General features: G+C 37.5%; 1 protein-coding gene across 1 annotated transcript in view; it reads right to left on the bottom strand.

The window, feature by feature from the left end:
- Positions 1-22,775, bottom strand: part of oprl1 (opiate receptor-like 1) — a 118,147-nt gene that overhangs the window by 7,814 nt on the left and 87,558 nt on the right.

Consider the following 22,775-nt stretch of genomic DNA (forward strand, 5'->3'; position numbering starts at 1 on the left):
AAGAGATAAGAAGAGTATTGGAAAATAAAGACAAAGGTTGACTAACAAGTGTAGAACTTTTCTGGCTTCCAGAAAAGTTCTTTTGGGTACACACAAGTTGTAAAACATCTAACAATCTAAATACATATATATCTATAGATATGTCTATATAGAGATATAGACATAGATGTATATATAATTATAATAAGACACTATATCCCACAATATCATTTAAAAACAAGAGATGGTACGACTAGAATAAGTATTGCTCTACATGGTGAGAGGATACACTAATATACTGAGTTGTGAGTGAGCCACACTTAGTGATGATAGAATACATTTGACAAACACACCTGGTCTTACAGCACAACTGAGACTAGCATCCAAGTCCTTCTGATAAGACTCAATAAATTCACCTCATTTGCTCAAATAAAAGTCAGATGTTGGGTCCAGACTCTGGAGGAATATGATGTGTGTCACATGACTGGTTGCAACAATAACAGGAGTAGATTCATAAGCAGACTTAAATTCCGATCTTAAAGATCTGTGTTTGTTATCCATTCACCCCCCTAATCACCTGAAGAAAAACATCTCAGGGTCTAAACTCCAAAGTAGTTTTATGGGGAAAAAAAAGATCTGTCTATATGCAATGTGCAGCCAAAATTACATTTGTGCAGGAAATGTAATCAGTTGATTAATTATGCTCTGATGCAACATACATTCTTTGGATACATTATAGAAGGGCAGGAAGACAAGAAAAATACTTTAAGATTAAGATTAGAGACAATTTGTGGTTTTAGACTTAGACTAAAACTTTTTTTTTTTTTCTCTATTAAGCTAGGCCAGGATCTTTCCATTAACCTTAACCTAATGCTATGTTTGCCTTGGTTTAGCCATAAAGCAATGAAAAAATTATGTAAATATAAAATTTGAATTTTGTTATGCAGTATCAAATATGTTGGCATCAGAAGGTACAAGGCAGCAAAAATCTAAGTCAAGGAGAAAACATCAAAGCAAAGTCCTATCAAAATTACATTCTCAAGCATACAAAAACAATTTTAGCTGCAGAGAGATTGGCTGGTCTAATGTGAAGCTCTTGCAGGTATTTAATCCAAAATGCTGCAGCAAGAGTGCTGGCTGGAACTAGCAAGAGAGATCATATTTCACCTTCACTAGCTTCTCTCCATTGGCTTCCCATTAAATCTAGAATAGAATTTAAAACCCCGCTTCTTACATATAAAGCTCTGAATGGTCAGGCTCCATCATATATAGAAGAACTCATAGCACCATATCATCCCAGTAGACCACTTCGCTCTCAGAATGCAGGCCTACTTGTTGTTCCCAGAATTTCCAAAGGTAGAATGGGAGGCAGAGCCTTTAGCTATCAAGCTCCTCTCCTGTGGAACCAGCTCCCAGTTCAGATTCGGGAAGCAGACACCCTCTCTACTTTTAAGTCTAGGCTTAAAACCTTCCTTTTTAATAAAGCTTATAGTTAGTTATAGTTATGTTGCTATAGGCTTAGACTGCTGGGGGACCCACCCCCCAATGCACTGAGCTCCTTTCCTCCTCTTGACCATCTCTCCTCTCCTCTCAACCCACAATTGTCACCACTGTATGTCATTGACTCTGTGTGTTCTCTCCCGTAGTTGTCTTTGTCCTCCTCTGTCCCCCTCTCTCTGTCCCTTTCCACAGGTGTCCCCCGGCTTTGAAGCTGTGTGTCTTCCAGCATGCAGCTACTGGTCCTACCAATCTGCCCGATGTTTTGTTGTTGCTTTTTGTTGCTCTGTTCTTTTCTCTCTTCACCTTCCACTCACCCCAACCGGTCGAGGCAGATGGCCGTCAACCCTGAGCCTGGTTCCGCTGGAGGTTTCTTCCGTTAAAGGGAGTTTTTCCTCTCCACTGTTGCCTATGGCTTGCTCCAGGGGGAATTGTTGGGTTCTCTTTATACATCTTTATAATCTTGACTTTATTGTGTAAAGTGCCCTGAGATGACTTTGTTGTGAATTGGCGCTATATAAATAAAGTTGAATTGAATTGAATTGAATTAAAACAAATTTTACTGATACTTTGAGTTAATGACTCTAAAGCAAAGATTAATGAATCACAGAACTTGTTACAACTAATTAGTGGCAATTCGTGCATGTAAAGAAACAATCTTTCATTATTTGATGTATACTTACTCAGGTATTTTTGTCATTGTCTGTCATTTTTCTAAATTAACCGTATTAGTTCAACAAAAAAATTCTCAGTCTGAAACCTGGAATAGTTCATGTATATGATGTCCAACACAAAGCAAAACAAAACAACAACAAAAAATGATCATAATGATTTTACAATAAATCGAAAGCACCACTTAAAATAAATACTTGCCTGTATTTAAACAAGGAACACCAATAAACATAAAATAAATATTTCCTACTTTAAAACCCTTACATTCTACAATTTTATTTGTTATTAATAAATCAACTATAATTGTAACTTTTCCTTCACCACAGACATCTCTAACTTTGTGCTTCTGGCAATAAAGGAAGATAAATGCGACAATGCACCAAAAGGGTATACACACACACACACACACACACACACACGCAAGCACACACACACAAACAGCAAAATACACTGCATAAACAGTCAAGATAAAGCCAAATCAAACAAATAGGAATAGGAACTGTTGAAAGAAAAAGTTCATCTAATATTCCATGTTTATTCAATGCGTGTTACAGGGTCACGAGTGCACTCAATTTATAGTGTATGTGTGCCCCACAGTATAAACGGAAGCCGGCGGCTTTGCTCCATTACCTCCACGCTCCAACCATTGATCAAAAACACAGTAAAAGTCGGTGTGAAGGGACAGGAATAATAACCTGCTGGCAGGGCTGTGAAGTTTATGTGCTTTTTAAAAACTGCTGTAGACTGTTCTCTGTGTAAGAAAGAAAGTGTAAGAAATGAAGCAAAACAGGGATTTGAAATCTAGAGAAAAATAACAAAATTATTGAAATGCTCCATTATTTCGGCATGAGATAAAGGATTTACAGAACACGAAATACTCTAGATATTTGGCTGAAAACGTCAAAGCAGTTCACAGGTTATATATTAGTCTTAAGCACCATAATATTGCTGTTCTTGGGTAATCAGGGAACGGTGTTTACATGCACTTAAATAACCTGATTACTGGAAATCCATATATAAAAATTTTTCCTCCATCTCTGACTTATTTTGTAAGCCTGGCTCACAGATTTTAACTGTGAAATGCTGCTTTCTGAAACTTTGTGTGATCATGTCACATACAGTTGTTAAATTTTCTTTTGGACTTTAGGTAGACTTTGTTTTTATGAAGTGACATCGCCCCGTTAACAAGCTTCCTTTCATTCATTCTTTTACTCAGCTGCATGTTCTTATCTGCAGCCACGGATGTGAGTTCTAATCCATAGTTCTATGGTTATCAAAAAGTCTGTCTTGGGGGAGGGGCCTAAACTAAACCTGAGGTGTTGAGGAGGATGGGCATTAAAAAGAGAAGCCATTTGGAACTGTGCTCTATTTGTCTATAAAACCAAGTAAGTTAAAAAAAAAAAAAAAACCTAGCACAACTGTATCTTCTAATGTAACCTAAACTTTTTCATCTGTTTTGTTGATTTATTTTATTTGTCATAGCCTGACACCTCATCAGTACACTAATATACAGCATTTAGACCTAAGCTAAACCTTCAGCTGGCAAAAAGCTGGATGTACAGCAGTGCTTAAAAATGTGTAAACCCTGTAAAATGTATCCACATTCTACTCCAAGCACAAGCCTTTACCTGTGCACAAATTTAAAAGCAAACACAAATGTGAGCATTGTATTTTGACAGGAAATGAATTGGTTCATCACTTGATTCAATTCTTCCGAGAGATGCTATCTTTTGATAAATGGCGGTTTTAATAATTTACCGTCTTTGCTACATGAATGCAAACACACAAACGTTCATGTGTGAGCACAGAATATGTGCACTTTTCAGTATTTTGACAGGAGACATGAAATACTTCAGCTCTCATGTCTCTGGAGGAGCTGATGTCTGATAGGTGGACATTAAATTCACAACAAAGTCATCTCAAGGCACTTTACAGAATAAAGTCAAGTATAGAGAGAACCCAACAATTCCCCCTCGAGCAAGCTCTAGGCAACAGTGGAGAGGAAAAACTCCCTTTAATGGAAGAAACCTCCAGCAGAACTCAGGCTCAGGGTGGTCGGCCATCTGCCTTGACCGGTTGGGGTGAGTGGAAAGTGGAGAGAAAAAAGAAATGAGCAAAAGGAAGCAACAACAAAATATCGGGCAGGTTGATAGGACCAGTAGCTGCACACTGGAAAAAACACAGGGACACCTGCAAAGAGGGACAGCAAGAGGGAGACAGAGAAAGAAAAAGACAACTACAGGAGAAAACACACATATCATTTTAATATCATTCAGTAGTCACAATTTTGAAGTGAGAGAAGAAAGGGCGTCCCCCAACAGTCTAAACCTATAGCAGCATAACTATAACTAAGCATAAGCTTTATCAAAGAGGAAAGTTTTAAGCCTAGACTTAAAAGTAAAGAGGGTGTCTGCTTCCAAAATCTGAACTGGGAGCTGGGTACACAGGAGAGGAGCTTGATAGCTAAAGGCTCTACCTCCCATTCTACCTTTGGAAATTTTGGGAACCACAAGTAGGCCTGCATTCTGAGATCAAAGTGGTCTACTGGGATGATATGGTGCTATGAGGTCTTCTATATATGATGGAGCCTGACCATTCAGAGCTTTATATGTAAGAAGATGGAGAGAAGCTAGTGAAGGTGAAATATGATCTCTCTTGCTAGTTCCAGTCAGCACTCTGGCTGCAGCATTTTGGATTAATTGCAGGCTCTTTAGTTACTGGGGAATCCTGAAAGTAGGGAATTACAGTAGTCCAACCTACAAGTAACAAATGCATGGACCAGTTTTTCGGCATCACTTTGAGACAGGATGCTCTTAAATTTGGCAATGTTCCGTAGGTGGAAGAAGGCTGATCTAGAGATTTGTTTATATGTGAGGTAAAGGACAAATCCTGGTCAAAAATAACTCCAAGGTTCCTTGCAGTATTACTGGAGGCCAGACTTATGCTATCTAGAGTAATGATGTGGTTAGACATTATGTTTCTGAGATTTTGGGCCCAAATACTATGACTTAAGTTTTGTCTGATTTTTGAAGTAAAACATTATGGGACATCCAGGCATTTTTTTCATCTGGTTTCATAGATCCATATAGCTGGGTATCATCAGCATAGCAATGGAAATTTATGGAGTATTTTCAAATAATGTTGCCTAACAGAGACATATATAAAGTAAAAAGTATTGGTCCTAACACAGAGCCTTGTGGAACTCCATAGCTAACCTTTGTGTGCATGGAGGATTCATCAGTAACATGAACAAATTGAAATCTATCAGATTTAAACCAACCTAGTGCAGTTTCTTTAATCCCAATTTCATGTTCCAGTCTCTGTTATAAAATGTTGTGATCAATGGTATCGAATGCAGCACTAAGATCTAACAGAACAAGTACAGAGACGAGTCCATTATCTGAGGCCAAGAGAAGATCTTCATGCAAATTATTCCTGTAAAGGTGATCACATAATTGTTTTGCAACTACTTTTTCAAGGGTTTTAGAAATAAAGAGGAGATTAGATATTGGTCTGTAATTTGATAAGACACCTGGGTCAAGACAGGGTTTTTTAAGTAATGGTTTAATTACAGCTGCCTTATAGGCCTGTGGTACATAGCCTGTTTCTAAAGATAGATTGATGATATCTAATATGAACGTATCTATTAAGGGTAAAGCTTCCTTGAGCAACTTAGTTTGAATAGGGTCTAGCAGACAGGTTGTTGGTTTAGATGAGATACTAATTGAAGTTAGCTCAGAGAGATCTATGGGTAAAAAGCAGTCTAACAGGGAGTGGGGCCTAATTTAGGATTCCAGCACTGCTGTACGTGAAGATCGATCTGTAATATTTAGGGGGAGGATCTGGTGATTTCTTTCTCTAATAGCTACAATTTTATTCATAAAGAAAGCCATGAAGTCATTGCTGCTCAGATTTAAGGGAAAACTAGACTCAACAGAACTATGGCTCTTAGTCAGCCTGGCTACAGTGCTGAACAGAAACTGGGGGTTGTTCTTGTTTTCTTCTATTAATGATGAATAATATGCTGTTCTGGCATCACGGAGAGCTTTTTTGTACATTTTTAAACTATTTTTCCAGGCTAAATGAGATTCTTCTAAATTTCTGAAACGCCACTTCCTTTCTAACTTTCGTGTTGCTTGTTTTAAGATGCGTGTTTGTGAACTATACCATGGAGATTACCTCTTCTGGTTTACTGCTTTCTTTTTCAGAGGGGCAACACCATCGAGTATTGTACGTAATGAGGCTGCTGAATTGTCAACAAGATAATCTACTTGTGCAGGAGTAACATTAAGGAGACTACTTTCCATTGTATTAACATATGTTAAAGCAAATGATGAAGAAATAATTTCTTTAAATTTGTTGACAGCTTTTTCACTTAAGCATCTGCTATAGTGGAATTTTTCCCTAACTGCTGTATAATCCGTTATTGTAAATTCAAATGTTATTAGAAAATGGTCAGACAGAAGAGAGTTGTGAGGAAATATTGTTAAAATATCTGCTTCAATTCCATACGTAAGGACAAGGTCTAACGTGTGACTAAACCAGTGAGTGGGTTTATTTACATTTTGGGAAAAACCAATTGAATCTAATAATGAATTAAACGCAGTGCTCAGGCAGTTAATGTCAGCATCTACATGAATGTTAAAGTCACCCACTATAATGACTTTATCTGTACTAAGCACTAAATCAGATAGAAAATCAGAAAATTCAATCAAAAACTCTGAATAAGGGACTGGAGGACGGTACACGATAACAAATAATAGTGGTTTTTGAGTTTTCCAGTTTGGGTGTGAAAGGCTAAGAGTAAGGCTCTCAAATGAGTTATAACTATGTTTAGGTCTAGGGTTTATTGATAAGCTACAATGGAAGATTGCTGCAACTCCTCCACCTCGGCCTGTGCTTCTAGGAACATGATAATTAATATGACTTGGGGGGGTTGACTCATTTAAACTGACATATTCTTCCTGCTGCAACCAAGTTTCAGTGAGACAAAATAAATCAAATTGATGATCGCTTATTAAGTAATTTACTAACAGAGATTTAGAAGAAAGAGATCTGGTACTTTTATTCATTTATTTTTTGTCCTTTCGGCTCCCGTTAATTCAGGGTCGCCACAGCGGATCATTGTCCACATATTGATTTGGCACAATTTTTACGACGGATCCCCTTCCTGAAGCAACCCTCCCCAATTTCTACCGGGCTTGGACCAGCACTGCACAGCTGGGGGTGGGAATGGGCTGTAAGGGGTTCAGTGTCTTGCCCAGAGACACTTCGTCACACTTAATAATCCAAATTTAATAGTTTTGTGGTTTTGTTCTGTGAGAGGAGTAGTCTTAACTTAGGTTATTAGGTTATCATGATTAATTCCTCTTGTTGTCGTTTTTGGTTTATGTAATTTAGTTGGTCAGGGAACAGACACGGTCTCTATAGGTATGTGTGAGTTGTGGGGGGGTGACGGTTGTAAGGACACTGCAGAGAGACGTGTAGGACTGGATCTCTGCATCCTAGGCTCAACTCTGGATTGTCATACTTTTGGTTGTTTAATAAAACCAGCCATATTTCTGAATAAGAAAGCTGCACCATCTAAAGTAGGATGGATGCCATCTCTCCTAATCAGCCTAGGTTTTACCCCAAATCGTTTCCGATTGTCTATGTAGCCCACATCGTTTGCTGGGCACCACCTAGACAGCCAGCGGTTTAATGACGACATGCGGCTGTACATATCATCACTGGTCAGATTTGGCAGACTTGACATCTGTTGCTGTTCGATTAAAGCTTTTCTTTTGCAGTGCTAGACACTTCACATGAAAAGGTCAAGGCACAGAATCTCACAATAGCTGTTAGAAGCAATCACTCAATGCTTGTTTTGAATTTTCACACCTTTTGAAATGTCAATGGTTGACTTTTCCTGCCTGTGTTTCTATACTGTATTGTTATATTTAACCATCTTTTAAATTAGTATTTGCAACAAATTCATTTAGGAGTTAGAATGAAATATATTAACATTTTTATTTGGATTTAAAAAAAAGCTCATTGTGGTGTTGGGTAATGATAGTGTTTAAGCCATATTTGCAGTAAGGTTAGATTACTCCAGGTTAGATCTCCACCATGTTAATTATAATGTCTTATTTTAAAAATTGTTTAGATATTGTACTTGTAAATTAATAAGCTAATACATCTAGGATATCTAAGTGTTTAATCAGACTCTTGTGACTAAAGCTTTGACTTGCTCCAGTTTTTGAGTTGGTAGTGCCCTTCTTCTGGCTTCCAACTAAACTCCACCTTCCTGCATCCTTCACCAACTTGTGAACAGCTGCACCAGAAAAACCCATGCACCTGACCTCAACTAGAAATAACCAGGATCCATTGTCCCTGTATTGTCGGATGAGGTCTTCATGCTTGGTGGCTGTACTCTATGAAGCCTCAGTCAGAATGCTCATACATTAGCATTATTTCAGTCAGGATGATACCGTAAATAGCTGTGTGCAATCCTAATTTTGCATTGCAGTTAGTAGTCACTAATCCGGGCTTTTCCACCATGTTACCAGTTCAACTTAACCCCAAGCTACTTGATTTTTTTGGCTCTCCTTTAGACAGAGTTAATTAATACAATCTAGGACTCCCCCCCACCCCATAGACATTCCAAGTGAGCTTTGATGATACCAAAAGATGTCGTGAAAACACTGCAGACTACTGATTGGTCAGTAAAAAAGCATTACTTGTCAGGTATTGAGTAATTTGATTTCAAAGACCCACGTAAGAAGACGGCGAGAGGAAGAGCAAAATAAAAGGATATTTATTATAAGGAATTGACGGGGGAGTGAACGCTTAAAACTAAATAAATCAATCGACAAGGAGGAAAAAGTAACTAAACAAACAAACGGGGTGCACAGATACTAAACAGATAGAGCCAATTGTAGTGTACAGCCAGGGACCAGACAGAACTGTAACCAACATTGAAATATCCAATTAAAAGGATAAATTAACAAGGACTAATAAACAGAACACGAATCCAGGGCTGACAGACAGGGATAAATAATAAATCAAAGCAAGTGTAAAACAGAGGGGAACAAACAAGAATAACAAAATTAGGGTGCAAGAAATAAACAGGAGAGGATAAACTAAGGAATACTACATAAGAATAGAGTAAACAAACCACAGACCAAAACCAGGGGATCAGGCAGAGCAGAGAAATGAGAGCCAGACTGGGGAAATCCAGGCGCATACAGCATAATAAGGCACGTGACAAAGCAACAGAGAACAAAGACAAACTGGCAAAGGACTAAGGGAAATCTGGGTTTAAAAGAACAGGGGAGCAGGTGAAACTAATAAGGACAAACGAGGTAGGTAAAAAAAAAAAAAGAAGAGCCACTTTATATTGTTCTTGACAATCAAGAACAAACAGCCATAAGAAAACACTATAAGTTTTTTCAGTCACCTTGTGTGTCACCGGTGTTCTGGCCAACTATAGGTACTAGTAGCCAGAAGTACAGCAAAAATGATCTGGCTTCCCGCCAAGACCAACAGCCTGCTGAGGTTGATCTATTTAAGGCAAACAGGCTCTGGAAAATTACATTCCTAGAAAACTAAAATGCAGCCATGTTTGGGTTTTTGTAGTAACCATAAATCCTGACTAGATCAATGCAACAGATATTTGAATAAATGAAGCTACATGTATTACGGAAAACTGGGTCACAAGGAGATGGCTGGGGTGGATGCCCTACAAAGCAGCATATTCCTGAAGGTTAGAAAAAGACCTCATTGTGTCTGTGACGACTGTCAAAGTAGTCACAACAACTGGATGTAAGATCAGATATTTTTATGTAAAAGAAATATGTTGCCTTGGAACATTTTACAATATGTCCACAATCAATGCATTTTTGATGAGGAATTTCTCTGCAAAGACAGTAAGACCTGCAATAGATGGCACACAATTAACAGGCCAGGTCTGACTTTGTTAGGCTGCGTGAGCATTATAGTCTTTAGTTAAAAACCCAGTTGTCCTGACAAATAATTTCTCAACGAGTTTGAAAGTTATGACTGGTATTAGCAACTGAGGGAGACCCACTGCAGCTACAGCTTTACCTGAACTTAATTTTAGGTTTGTTTTCCTATGTAAGGTCTATAGTCTGGAGTGTCCTCACCTTTAAACGCAGGATCTTGTCACTTATTTGTCTTTAAGTTTTTTAACATTAAAATTGTTTAGTTAAAAAGTTAAAGTTCAGGTTGCCAGCATATGCAATTACAAGTGTCCCATCCTTGTATGAAGAAATAGGATGAGGACAATACAAAATTCCACTACTGAAATCCCACGTAATTACCTTCACCATGGTAAATTAGCTTCAACACAGATATTGATACTTTTATTTGCAAGGGCCATTGATAAAGCAATGGTATGTGAAATTAAATGTTATGTGTCATTGCCTTGTTAATGATAGCCTTATTTATTCTGGGCAGTTTTACTTTTGAAACACCCTGATTCTATGCACCTTCACATGAAGACTGAGCAGTTCCACTGACACAAATGTACTCAATTAACCAAATCAAACCCTGCCAGTCTAGGCAACTGAATAACTGACCATCTAGTCAGTTTAGGTCCCTAACCATAAGCCCAGCAATGCACTGACTACCAAACATTAAAGCATGCCCCAGAACTTCAATATGATACTAAAAAGTGAAGGAAAAATCACAATTACTACTTATTCTAAACTGTGCAAGGCCCAGCTGACTGTTTACACAAATTGAGAACAGCACTGTCCACATATACACATATTATATTCTTATTCTTTATGTTAACCATCTTATGATTGTGGATTATTTTTTTAAGGAAACAGACAACAGTTTTGTACGTCTCTCCTATCTCAGCTGCTGAGGCTTGAATCTCCATCAGACGAGTTACAGGTGTCTTGGTGGCCTCCATCACAAGTCTCCTTGTGTAGTAACTCAATTTTGACCCATTCTAGGCTGATTTGTGCAACTTTCCTTCTATGTCTTAATGATGGATTTATTTTTATTGTATCCATCCTCTAACTTCTCTTTTTTTTCGCAAAGTTGACTGTAGAATTCTTTTCTTTTTATTGTGTAAATTTTGGCCACGATACTGATCCACTAGTAAGTGGACCTTCCAGATTCCATTCCAGACCTGGGTGACTGTGGTGCAGGAGTCAACCAATTCTGCAGTTGTTGGTTTGATCCCCAGCCTCACTGGTCATATGTCGAAGTGTCCTTGAGCAAGACACTGAACCCCAACTTAGTTGCTCCCTGTGAGTGTTGGCCAGCTGCATAGCAGCTCCCCAATCGGTGTGTGAGTGATTGTGAGTGGGAATGGGTGAATGAGAAGCAGTGTAAAGTGCTTTGAGTGCCAATAGGTAGAAAAGCGCTATATAAGTGCAGAACATTTACCATTTCAAAATGTGAAACTCAATGAATGTTTGAAATTTCTAAGCACAGTAAAAAAACATGAGTGCAGTGCAGAAATATTTACTAATCACTACTTTTTAATTAACTATTCTTAAAATTCCAGTGAAAAACATGTTGAATTGCAATTGCAAAATCGCTTTAAAGAAGAAAAAACTGTTTTCTTATATCATTAAAACAGGTTTTTTTTTACATCTAATTTAAATAGAGGTTACACTGTGTAAATTTAAAAATTTACAATACACAATAAAATACACAAAGCTTAAAAGCTGATTTATTCACTGATATTCAATCACATGATCAGAAGTGGATACTAATTTATGTAGACTTCTATATGCCACTTTTACTAAAGACATGGAGGCATCGCTTCATCTAATGATCTCTGTCACTCCACTCTACTACTTTCCCTGTCTGCAGTCTTTTTTCATGCACATGCACACCTTTGCATCTGGTTATGCATTTACATGGCAGATAAATCTCTAAAAGATGTCAACCTAGGGAAATCAGGCCTTTTTAATCTTTTTCTTGTTTCTTTTTTCTATGACAGTCACAATATCAACTAACTGAAAGTTTTAGCCAAATAAATTCCTTCAAAGTTTTCTGTATTTAAAGGTAAATTTCTGTCTTTGCAGTAGCAAATAGGAATGAGGGCCTTTGTGTGGATTTGAATATGGATATAGATCTGCACAAAATAAGCCTGAAGCCAGTTGTTTCTGCTTGACATCCACATCTAAAGTGGCTTCCATCTGTGTTCATATTAGTGGTCCAATTGCTGAATCACACAATAATCATTTGTGGTCTGTTTTCAGGGAGTGAAGTGTGTTTACATAGACCAGTCATGGATCACTTGCTGCATTGTTAAACAATCTGCCCTTGTTTTGCTCTACTTTCTGTTAACATAGTGTGGAAGCTACTGTAGAGTGACAAATGATGCAGCCAGTAGAGCCACTATTCAACTGAGCAAACTCCAACATCTTGCTTCTCAACAGCTGAAACACACCTTTACATGGCACACATAAAATCTCTCCTTTAGAATTTTTTTTTTACATTAAACCACATAAGGGAAAGCTGAAAATAAATCTACATCAACAATATTGCTGTTAAATTATATTACCAGTGACTATGAGTGATCTTGGTGTATGGCTGAAGAGGTTCTCCCTAATGGACATTGAATGAGCTTTTAAGTCATAATAAAAGCAATAAAAAATAAAAAACTTCTTATATCTCTACATGTTCCAGGCAAAGATTCTGCAGTTATTCTTAAACAAGGTTCTCCCCTCAAGTGACAAATTCCCAACTCCTTGACCCATTGAAAGACATATGGTACATGACTTTGAGCAGTTCTGCTTATTGTACTGGATTTGTTTCATTTAAGATTAGATTGTGTTGCATTTTTTAATTGTTTTGGTAGCATAACTATACTTCCAAGCTTATCATATTGTGGAGAGGAGCTGTTGACAGTCTCACAAAAAATCACTGGCAGCAGTGTAGAGATGTAAAGGTTATTCAGCAAGGCTTGTTTTTCTAACCAGACAGACGTCAAAATCTGTCTGTCAAACTGACGTGAGAGGGTACCTTGAGCACATCTATGAAACATCACAGGCTTTGACACAGTACAAGTACTTGATTCCCTATGTAGATTAATTTCAAGTCTGCAGCTTGAAGTTGCAAATTGAAGCTTTATTGTACAAACATGTTTCTCTCTCTCTCTCTAAATATACTAAATATATACTAAATATTGTATTACAGAGAACACACCTTTAGTGTGTCTTAATATATGGTATCTTAAGCCACAACAATTACAAATAAGTCTGTGATATTCTGAATGGTCTGTATATTATCTACGCACCTTGTCCTCCTTCCTCTGCTGCTATAATTACAATTATTTGGCATCGTCCTGTAGCTACATATCATCCATATTCTTACATGACAAGAAAAAGAAAGGAAATTCAAAGATGTATAAAGGGTTGCTCTACTCCACATTTATTCCTCCCCTAGCTTTTTCCTGTCACCTTGAAAACAGGGAGTGCTGAGAGTGTAGCGTCATAACCTGTCAGCTGCAGGGAAAGGAACGGCACACCGCTCTCAGTAATTGGGGTCAAAAGCCTTGCCCAAGGCCTTAAACAAGGAGTGTTTAAACGGATGTGTGTTAATTCTGCAGTACTAGGCATTAGTATAGGGGTTACACTGTAAAAACCTGCTGTTGCTCACACTGTGAAACTTTACAAAAGTTTGCAGCCCCTAATGTCCATATAATACTGTATAGAAACCACGGGTCATAGTTTTTCAGAGCACCTGGTGTCTTGGCTTTGTGCAATTCTTTTGTTCTGTCTTCTCACCAATACTATTTGGTAACTTTCAGAAGGTAACACCATGGAGCATTACAAGCTCTCATCTGCTGCTCTGCGATGTTAAGTCAGAAAAAGTGAAGCAAAAGAAAATCAAATTAAGAAGGTATGAATCAAGTGAATAAGGTAGAAATGAAATAAAGAGTGAGAATTACATGAAAAGAGAATAAAGGAGAATAAGATGAACATGAGAACAGAATAACTTTTAAATAATTACAATAGTGGGTTGTGAGAATAAATTAATTAGAATGAGACAAATTCAATTCAATTCAACTTTATTTATATAGTGCCCATACACAACAAAGGCACTCAAGGCACTTTACAGAATAAAGTCAAGTTTATAAAGATGTATAGAGAGAACCCAACAAAAACCCCTGGACCAAGCCATAGGCAACAGTGGAGAGGAAAAACTCCCTTTAAAGGAAGAAACCTCGAAAAGAAGCAGGCTCAGGGTGGGCAGCCATCTGCCTTGACCGGTTGGGGTGAGTAGAAAGTGAAGCGAGAAAAGAAAAGAGCAACAAAAGTAACAAGAAAACATCTGGCAGGTTGGTAGGACCAGTAGCTGCACACTGACACACAGCTTCAAATCTGGGGACACCATTTTGGATTAATTGCAGACTCTTTAGGGAGTTAGTGGGGCATCCTGAAAGTAGGGATTTACAGTAGTCCAACCTAGAGGTAACAAATGCATGGACTACTTTTTCGGCATCACTTTGAGACAGGAAGAAAGAAAGACAAAGAAACAAAAAAGAGAGGGAAGAGAAGGGGAACAACCCAGCAAACAGGATGTATAAAAAAAGCAGACAGAGAAGGAGCAGAGTAGCTCTGCTGTAAAGTAGACTAATAAAAATGATTATAGGATTAGGCTGTAGCTGCAAGCTGAGACAGGATCAATATCTAACCACTAAGACCTCCTGTTCCCCTGCTAGCTACAACATATTACTCCATTTAACTGCACAATAGTCCTGATAATAACTGTGCTAGTCTGGCCATATGTCTGGGACACGGTGGCTGTTTCAGGCAGTGAGTTTTTTGTTTAATACCAACAAGCATATTTAAAACAGTTGTTTCCCCACCTTGGGTTCCAGCAGTCTTTCAGTTTCTCACTTCTGACTATCTATTCTTAAGGTCAGTGAACTACACTTCTTTCTTCTTGGTTGGAAATGTTTCACTACTTATCCAAGCAGCTTCTTCAGTCTACGATTTGTCTTTGCTTTATGTCATCAGTTGTTTGCTCTTAGCAACTGATGTAACCAGCATCTCTGATTAAACCTTGTCTCTTAAAATGACATTTGTATACCTCTGAACAGCACTCATCAGCATTAAGTGTAGGAAACAGATGCTACTGGATTATATTAACTGTTAATATATTGAGGACATGTTATTGATAATTTACATAAAAGCAGTGGTCAGTGGATGTGCTCCATGTTGTGCAACACGACTGGCATTTTAAAAATAGTCCCAACAGCTGGAATACATCTAAAGCAAGACTGAAATACACAGAGACAGAACATTATCAAGGGAGAGCTAGACAGTAAAAGAGAGAAACAGATGAGGATGTTCTAACATGAAATCCAGTCATTCTTATTTCCAAGGGAAAGATTTGGTCAATATAGGTGAATGGGTCTGGACCCCCGCAACAGTTTATGGGATGATCCTTTGCTCATCCCAACCACAAAAGAGATGCTTTCATCTTTTCACCGTCCTTTACTTTCTGAAGAAGCAAAGATAGCCTAAACTTTGCTGTGTCCTGAACACACCTTTCGTTGCAAATCGCAATAAACCTACAGCATTTGACAGATGCAGATGCTTTGTTGTGTTTCTTAGATGTAAACATTACGCACTAGGGGAAATTATCCAGTTAAAGTCCAGTTACAACAAGAAGAGAGGAAATGTCGACTCCAACTACAATACAGAGTTATTCAATCATTATTGCGACAGGCCTATTTCCAGGTTTCGTATTAGCTTTTATATACCAGAACGTAACATCCTCCGGTTCACATGTCCACAATCTTCTCAAAAGCGACGTCTTCTTTACAGCATCATTTCTTGTCGGTTACTAGCACGGAAATGCAAAGCAATGGGATTAATGATGGATCAATGAGCAAACACTCTGAAGGTATCGTGCATGGAAGTTGTACTGGCAAATTGCAATTCCCTAAATAATTGCAATGTGACACACTGCTCAAATAAGCTTGAACCTGAAGAAGACTGAATACTGATTTACTCTACATGGAATCTTTAGATTAACAAAGCAGAACTGAAATAGAATAAAAATACATTCAATAATCGATTTGTTTAAAAAAAAAAAGCATTATGAATAAATTATAAATGCTTAGGAATTCTAAAAAATAAATTTAATTACAGTATCAAATGAGCCCTCTCCTAACGTCTGACTTTAGATAAACAAGTCATAAACAAGTCACTCTGTCATAACACATGCATGAACTACAACCAGGCAGTATATCTAAAGTGCAGCAGTTGGGAATCTTTTGTTCAAATGCAAATAAAAGACAGTTTCACGACCCATAAATCTGCAGCTGCTGAACAATTGTTAAACTACTTGTATTGATTAACTGCCCTGTTTACTTACTGATGGCATATTTTGGTCTTTTTGTGCTAGTATAAACCTCCAGGATTCTTCCCCTTAATGGCTTTTTTGCACCTGTTACCGTAGAAACTGAGCAGAATCCTTTGAATTTTTTGGCCTTTTTAGGTGGAGAGCTGATGTCCGCTAGGTCCAAAGTGCAGCAGCAAGTTTGTCAAGTTACCCAAGGCTGCCAGCACAATCAGATTACACATACAGACACACACACACACACACAGCATCTCACACAACCCTATAAGGCAAATGTACTGCTATGAAACACACGCACACAGCTTGTTATGTGTAGAGTAGATTCTGTTACCCTGCAATACTTTTCCATTAATATTAGACTATCAATCTCTCTGTGTGTGGGTGTGTGTGCATGTGTGTCCTATACTAAAATATGTGAACGCATAAGTGAGATAATTTATGGTAACAAACACTCACGCACAGTGTATAAAGAAGGACCCAGCTGCATCCACTCAGCAGAAACTGATAAGCAGCTATAAGAAGAAAAATGAAACAAGTCTATTTCAGACTGAGAAGGAAGCACCATCAGGTGTTATCAGGCATCAAAGAGACTAAGATGAGAGAGAGCAAAAGAGACACAGTGATAGAGTCAAACGTACTAACAGATACACGATTTTATAAACTTCAGAATGGGAATCCAGCAGCTTCTCCAGCTTTGCACAAGTTAAGCTTTTTTAATAATGCAATGATGTCATGGATGAAGCTCGTTCCCTTAACGAAGATTTGTATGGTCAGCTTTTTCCTCATTCTCATATTGTACCGGGGCTTTTAAACGTACAGTACCCTCGTAATATGTGTTATGAAAACAAATCAATAATCCTTTTGCCTCTGAGCTCTACAATGTCTACACAAATGATGCAATTATAGTTTGTGTATCGCAATAACAAATACTCCAAACATTATGGATTGCAATATATTTTGCAGTTTAAGCGTTTTTAAGCATCATACACCATCAGTTGTTCCACTCTGACATAGACGTTTACTCCTCATTCAAACCATATTTCTTCTCTGGCAACAATTGCCATTTTTAGATCAGAGGAACTTTTTTGTCAATATAAGGATCGGTGGAAAAAGTACCCTCTGTTTTTGTGCATCCACGATAGAGGCTGAGAGCAAAAATTGTCCTTAGTTTGCCATTTTGAGCAACACCTGCGTTTGCTAAATTAATATTGTAGTATATAAAGAAAAAAGTCTCATATGGAGATGCACAGGGGGTGGATGGTACAAAACACAGGACTTTTCCACAGCGGATAAGGGTTCAACTCTAGTGCGAGATGCTGTGCTCTTCAGTAATGATCATAACACAACACGATACACATGGTTTCTGTAGTAAGGAAGTACATGTTTGCTGTTGTACTTTATCAATTAAGCTAAGCTTTGCCTAACCCACCCACATTTTCCCTAAACGTAACATAGTTTTTGTCTGTATATAAATGCATTCCCTTGGTCCAATACCACATGCCGGTATTTCCACAGCATCAAATAATGATGCCAAAGGGTACCTGTGGTTTCAATATGATATGCCAAAGATTTAAAAGGACATTGAGCTGAGACTCACTTTCTAACGGAAGAGTCATTATCTAATGCTGTCGGATGAGAATGTGTTGGTGTGAATGTGAACTGGAAAACAAAAAAGGCTTTAAAGGTGAGTAGTTCGTGAGGGAGCTCTTTAATGTGGTAATGAGTTCCTAGATCTGTTTGATGCAACAGCATCAACAATGTATATGTCTGTGGACATCATTGGGGATTCTGCAACAAAAAATGACTAGACATTAAGATGGGACTCATTTTATTCCTGTCTACTCAAAACACTGGATATTCACAAATGAAAATATGATGACGCAGTGCTGGCTGATTATTAATGTGATTGTATGAAGTCATTCACCGTGACAAATTATTTTCAATATGAAAAATCATCTTAAAGTAAATCTGGCTCAGTTTTATTTTTTACTGGTTCATTTAACAATATTGATATTCTTGTCCATAAAAGATGATAATCAAGTGATGCATTTATTACAGTGCTCGCAGAAGCAACAAAAAAATGTGCATTTAATCTTTTCAAGCTTTACCCTGTGTTGCTGTTAGCTTTGTACTATTCTAATCGCAATTAATTTGGAGAAAGACATTAACAGGATGGGAGATGTCAGGTAGATGTAAAAAGCATATGTTGAGGATTTAACAAAGTGATCTAGAAATATGAGTCACGATTGTTGATTTAAAAATGATTATTACCAAAGCTATGTAATAGTCACCACAATCAGGTCTATTTTGTCACAATTTGGGATTTGAGGATTCCGCTGAACAAAACCTTAAGCCTAAACTGAGAAAAACGGTTAAATATGAGCAGGGTGCAGTTCTTTCTTTCAAGGAAACAGAGGTAAAGGATATGTAATTATTCCTAATTGAGCCAATGGATGAAATAATAGTATAAATAGTATAGAGAGTTGGTCTTGGATGTGAATAATGGCTTTATTGTCACCAAAGGGTAATTATTTGTAATAATAATTAAAATAAAACTTAAAACATTTTATTTATATGAGGTTTTATGAAGAGAGTTCCCAACACCTTCAATAGGTGCACCGCTGTCCGTAATACATCCATAAAACACTCACCTACTGTACGTCAGTGACTGAACATAAAAAGTGAACGACTTGGCCATAATTTACACTGTAAGTATAACTCTAGTTGAGAGTTGGTTGAGATCATTCATCAGATCTGATGGAGCTAAGAGCTCTGTGAGATACTTCAAGGCTAAATGTGAGGGCAACAGCCATTGTGTAATTTATATCCCGTCATCCTGTCAACAACATGAGATGAACCACCATGATTAAATAAACCTTTTTTTAATCAAATTGTTCATGCTGTGGAGGACCAATATGGAGGAGGTGAACCTGACTGATAGACATGTAACTTAAGAAGATACATTGGAGTTGAGTTGTGCATCCTCGAGGGGAAGAATGTAGTCAACATGTTTGTCAAGCATGAAACCATGAATGGTATTTATTTATTTAACACTTTTTTTGCTTTTACTTACAAAGTACAAATATAATTCTATCCAGTAGCATTTAATGATTCAAATCTGAGGGCCAGTTATTTATTTACAGGATAAATAAAAAAGGCTTTATAAGGTCCCATGCTATTGGTCAGTATGTAATATACGTTTCTGGATCTGTTAGGAACAAAGAGAACATTGCAAGCAGCAAGTCTGATATACAGTACTATAATGCAGTTTGGGCACCAAACCGTGACTATGTGTTTAATTCTTAGACTCTCTGGCTTGGGCTGAAACTTTCTGCTGAATATGGCAGAGCAGTGTTTGCCAACAAAATTACACACCACATACAATATTATGCATTTGGTGTGTAATTAAGACATGCAGAAATATTGTTGAAATGCCACTCAAGTCTATGCACAGTGGAAGACGTTTAATCAGAATTCTGACTTTTTGTCCTCTAAATTCTGAGTTTATATTCAGAGCTCTGAGAAAAAAAGTCAAATAATTGTTTTTATATTGGTGATAACCATCTCCCATAAGGCTCAGAGATGGGTAAATGTAAATGTTTTGATCTCAGCTGATATCAATTGGTCATATGAGGTGAAACAGAAGAGAAAAAGGCTTTGATCTGACAGGTTACTGGATTTGAACAACATAAAAAGATTACGGTCTCTGAATGACACATGGTTGACAGAGACTGTGGTTTGACAAATGAGTGGGGTCTGCTGCAATGCAGACCTTGTTCAAAAAACAAGGTGCTGTGCATTCTTCCTAGCAGCAGCAGTACAAAGAGGCAGGCAGCCTATAGACTCATAAAGATGTCATAATACTAAAAAACATATTCAAGGTAAATACATGATACTGAAAGCTGCACATACTAGAGGCCTAACATCGAGGTTTGTTCATGTATAATCCTGACAAAAAAAGTATTTTAAAGCTTAAGCAGCGTAACCGTGTATTACATTTTTAAGCCTTAATGTAAAGCGAGGGAACAGCAGTCCACTGATGTTTCTCTATGTTTAATTATGATAAAGACATGAAAACAAAATGAAAGCAGGTGGGTGGAGATGCAGGAGCAAACTGATTGTTCTGGAGGGAGCTTTGGGGAGTGGAAGACTCAGTTCTCTCTTTTGCACAGCATTTGTCACCTGTGACAAACAAATGCAGTCAGGTCAGGGTGAGGTGTGTACTTTGTGGGCAGTGGTTGCTGTTACATGAAAGGTTGAAAGCAGAGTGGAAAGGTATTGTGTGTTGCAGAATAAGTTACTGAACACAGTTGTGGGGTGTATGTATAGAACGCTATTAACTACATTAGATGCCATGAGACAGTAGTGTTCACAAGCCTGTAATGAGGTTTTGTTTATGATGTGTGGATTGTTCCTGCTTGGTTTGAGATAGTGCTCTGCATTATTCGATAAACTCCTGTGAAACCGACTAGCTGCAATTATCTTCTGTTTGAATTCATTTGTGTTTTCCTATTAATATAATGGAAAGGATGAATGGGGGGATATTCATTGTTTCTCTTATTTTTATTATAGCAAAATGGTTTTGCCTCTTTCAAACTGGTTAAAATGATCGACTTCAATATGAATACTTGCAGGCTATTTCTTTCTGTTAGCATACACCGAACAGCCATAACATTATGACCACCTGTCTAATAATGTGTAGGACCAATGTTTGCTGCCAGTTCTGACCCATCAGAGAATTGACCCCACCAGACCTCTTAAGATGTTCCCTAGTGTGCAGCTACCAACCCAGACCCAGCAAATTGTGATACACTGTATGTTTTAGCAACCTTCTATCATAACCAGCATAAACTCTTACGGTATTTTGAGCTGCAGTGGTTGGTGGCGCTCTGAGCCATTTATCTAACCATCACACTTGTTCAAATCATCACATGTAGCTATTTTATGTGTTTCAAACATATTACCTTCAAGAACTGACTGTTTATTTGCTCAGCAGTATATGCCACCCAGGTTCCATTGTAATGAGATAATCAATGTTTTTCACTATGGTCCATGCTAATGTTATGACTGATCGGTGTATTTCTCACATGAGGTCTTCAGAAACATCTCATTCTGACAAGCACAAACCTCACTGAAGTTTTGTCTGATTCAGCAGCACCATAAACAGCTTCCAGCATGTACTGGCATTTCATTTTAATTTGATTTAGAAACATGGTTTTATGGGATTCCTGTTTTTATTCATTTGTTTACTTATTTATTCAATTTAAGTTAAGTTCAAGTTAGTTTTGAGCAAACCTTAATTTAAATCTTCAGTTGAATCCACTCAACATCATTCTACTTAACAATGAAAACCCAATAGCTCATGACTCATGCTATTATTGGCATATTAACATAAACTCTGCTGAGTATTTTGCATTACACAAAAGACACCAATAGTTAAACATCTTTCCGTAAAAGTGCACCCACTGTGTGAAGTTCATAACACTGAGCATCATGTAGAGTACCATGTCAAATGTTTTGTTTTTTCTCCACATGCATGATACCAAATGAATGGGAAAAGGGGCACAAAGTGTGTTGAGCCTATCAGTGGAATTAAAAGCTATAAAAACCAGGATAACGTTCACTGACATCACATTTCCCCAAGCAATCTTGTGAAAGATTCCTCAAAGCTGTTTTTCTCACACCGACTTTTCTCAGCAGCACAGATTTGTTAAATTTTGCATTTTAGAAAATGACAGCAGATTTGTCTGACCCCACCCGATTCTAAATATGGGTCATGATCCAAGACTTTTTTTTGGTTTTTATTTCTTACTTCCTGTCTTGGCCCTTCATTTTGTAGCTCTATAATCCCATTTCCCGTTAGTCTTTTTGTTTTTTTACTCACCTCATTAGTTCTGATTGTTTTCACCTGTTCCCTTGTTTATTAAACTCGGTTCTCCCCACAGTTCCTTACAGTTCCTGTTTTTTGGTCTCTGATTCCCCTTTTTGTTTGAGGTTTGGTGTTTCTGTTTGGATATCTTGCTGTAGTTATTCATTTGTCAGTTTGTTAGATAATTTTTCAGTATTTATGTTTTGTCCTTTGTTAAGTCTTGTTTAGTGTTTGATTCTTTGTTTTGTCTCTTAGTTGGCCCTAGATTTAGTTAATGATTTACCCTGTCTGGTTTTCTGTTTGTCCCTTGTTAGTTGGTTTTTGTTTTCGTAGTTTTGTATTTAAATTTTTTCCCTGTTTTATCCCTACACGTTCTCCTTCTTAGTTTAATAATTGTAATACTATTACTAATTAT

Source organism: Channa argus, chromosome 13 (genome assembly GCF_033026475.1).
Source record: "Channa argus isolate prfri chromosome 13, Channa argus male v1.0, whole genome shotgun sequence".
NCBI classification, from domain to species: Eukaryota; Metazoa; Chordata; class Actinopteri; order Anabantiformes; family Channidae; genus Channa; species Channa argus.